The sequence below is a fragment of the Temnothorax longispinosus genome, chromosome 9 (assembly GCF_030848805.1).
Source record: "Temnothorax longispinosus isolate EJ_2023e chromosome 9, Tlon_JGU_v1, whole genome shotgun sequence".
NCBI classification, from domain to species: Eukaryota; Metazoa; Arthropoda; class Insecta; order Hymenoptera; family Formicidae; genus Temnothorax; species Temnothorax longispinosus.
In genome coordinates this window covers 2235097-2238322 of record NC_092366.1, presented here as the reverse complement: position 1 = coordinate 2238322, position 3226 = coordinate 2235097, and the positions used below count along the sequence as shown (strand labels likewise).

At 31.8% G+C, this 3226-nt stretch overlaps 1 long non-coding RNA gene across 1 annotated transcript; it reads left to right on the top strand.

Moving 5' to 3' along the window:
• Positions 1–2087, top strand: LOC139819292 (uncharacterized). Its single transcript, XR_011733675.1, has 3 exons — positions 1–217; positions 1036–1203; positions 1487–2087. It is a non-coding gene; the product is annotated as an uncharacterized lncRNA (long non-coding RNA).
• Positions 2088–3226: the final 1139 nt, after the last annotated feature.

Here is a 3226-nt window from a genome sequence, read left to right as displayed (position 1 = left end):
TGATAGAACACATTATATTGTCACATAATAATGACGTTGGAAATAATATGCACCATGAACATAAAATACCAAACTCAACTGATTTGTTAGTAGAGGACAATTTATATAATTATTATTGGATAAGTCTTTCAACGTGGTCATTATTGTTATTAGTATTACGTAAAACTTCAATCTCTTTTATATCTCACCTCGTGTCTAACTTTATATTCGATACTTGGTAAGTCGGATTGTTTCAATATGTGCGTTTTTATAGTTTCATAATTAACCCTAATCCCTTTAACCATGCACTTTCGTGTCCCACGCGTTTCTAACGTCGTTTTCCAATCGTTTGTTCCGGAAAACCAACGGCCGTGGAATAATCCCCCCCATAAAAAAAGTTGTTATAGTAAGGAACGTCAGGTAGAAAGAGTGATGGCAAAAAAATCTGTTTTATCGCCCATTTTTTGGGACCTCGAATTTCAAACTTTTTTTTATGCCAAACAGTACTATTAGATGAAACATTAATCCCAGTAAAATTTCAAGATGAGCATAGGCACGGTTCTGGAGATACAAGGGGGTGAAAATACGGGATATTGAAAATTCGTATAAGGGTAACTTTGTCATTTTTAGAGATATTTTAAATCCGCAAGCGGGTGCTGTTTTGAAATTGTTTGTACCCGATTCCGAAACAGCACCCGCTTGCGGATTTAAAATATCTCTAAAAATGACAAAGTTACCCTATACGAATTTTCGATATCCCGTATTTTTTCACCCCCTTGTATTTCCGAAACCGTACCTATGCTCATCTTGAAATTTTACTGGAATTAATGTTTCATCAAATAGTACTATTTGCCATGAAAAAAAGTTTGAAATTCGAGATCCCAAAAATGGGCGAAATTTGCCATCACTCTTTCAGAGCCCTAGCTCATTTACTCTCGAAACGGCAAACAGTCACAATCTCGTTGATTAAATGGCGGAAAAAAACGTTGGAGGGATTGGGGTTAATTAATTTGTATGTATGATAGATTTATAGTTGTGCAATTTATTTTAAAACAGGCGTCAAGCTGAGGAACCTCAGGCAGTTTTCCATGGATTAGGTCATATGCGATCTAATCCATTCCATCGCACGATGCGATCCCCCGGTTAACGATGATCGGATCATGCTCGGGCGCGGTCAGAATCCTGCCGCTAGTCGGGGGCATGGTGCTCCCCTTCGTGAGTAAAGTACGATTTTGTGTATTTCCATCTATTACTTGCTTTTGGTAGATGCTCTAGATTTAAATACTTTCGCTTTTCTCTATTTATGTTTGTAATTTTCGATAAAAGCCTTTAGTCTGTTCGTTGCCACGATTAAAATCATTGCTAGTATATATAGTCAATCAAAATTCTTAATTGTGTTATTAAATGTTTAATTAAAAAATGATATATAATATGTAATATAATATATAATATATATAATTTCTTTAGGTTTTGCAAGCTAATTGTAGTACCCATCTGTTACTTTTAGAAACCTGCTGCGGTAACACCGCTTCGTCTATATCCATTATATTCTTTACTATTCGTGGCCCTGAAAACTTAATAATCGAGTGGACTAGAGATACGTACTGTACCGCATGACAGATGAGGAATGACTTTATAATACTTTATATGTATAATCATAATAAATTAAAAACTGAAGTTGTTAGTGTAGAGGCATAATTTAATCTGTTATTCATATTTTAAGTAATACTACAATATAAAGCATATTAAATTGTGTTAAGGAACATACTTTTATGTAATTATTGAATGGATATAATTTGTATATATACTCTAAGTTTTAAGGTACCTAAATGTACTATTGTCGGGACACTTAAGACTTATGTCTATAGACACCTTTATCATTTTAGTTTTTAAATAAGTATAAAGCGAATTAAAATCAAAGATATATAATACAAGAAAAATATTTTTATTTTTGATTATTTGATTTTAATTCGCGTTATAACTTATTTAAGGACTAAAATGATATAAATGTCCAGATATATTAGTTACGTGTCCAGGCATTAGTACATTTACTTTACATGTTTTTAATTCAGCATATGTATCTTTCGACAAGCAAACATTATATTAGAATTTACAATTATATAATATACTTTTATTAATGCATGTATATTTTGACTGCTTCGTTTGTACAATACAAATGTAAATATAATTATAATTATTAATGAATTCCATAGAGCATTTTTTTTATTATTAAAGCACCTGTGGTTGGAATATCGCAGATAATTAATGTGTACATTATGCTTATTTTGGTCATCTGGCTGTGAATGTACAAATTATCTATTAATTTTAAGCCAAGCAACATGTAGTAGAAAAGCAGAGATTAAATCAAAGAAATAAATTAAATATTGCGTTATAAGAAAAAATTAAAATATATATGACAAAATTGACTATTATGATAGCTGATAAAAAATATCTTTTTTATGTTCTTTTTTTTAGATACGACTTATGCAGAAAACTTTTAGATTAACAATTATTTTTCTATACATATAAAAAAAGAAGGCCCAGATAACTTTCGCTCCAAGAAATTCGGATATGAAATCTGTTAAGATCACCACAGGTTCAATTGTGAGTGAACAAAAATATTTGCAGTTAATGTTTAAAATATTCGAACTGGAAAGCTATGCAAGCTGTTGAAAGAATGTATATTCCTAGAGAATTTTAGACTCTTAGTAAAAATGGAAGACAACAATGCGATCTCTGCAAGCGCCTAGAGATAATTTCGTGCGGTATTACGACAGCCAATAGCGTTTATCTGAATAATCCAATCAGCACAAAGAGCTAGATGCCCTACAAGTTAAGGCCTTCGCGCAATGAAAAATATACGGAACAAGGAACAGATATTAGGACTAAAGAATCAAGAACAAAGTTGGATGCACGATGAAAAATACAGGCAACGGAAACAGAGAATAACACAGATAATAGATTTTTAATCTATCGGAAGCCGTGTATTAATGTTACACCAGCTTTTATTCCTGATTTCTTATTTCCAATCGCTAATATCTGTTCCTTGTTTCTTATATTTTTCATTGTGCGAAGGCCCTTAGTCTTCTACACATTGTAAATTGTCGCTGATCTATTGTCATATATAGAAGACATAAAGACGAACATTTCATGTGGTAAGAAGGTAAGATCTTTATCCCTATCCGTTATGCTTAGAGATCATAATTGTCGTTTTGATTAGTATAATATTAATCGAAAATTATGTATG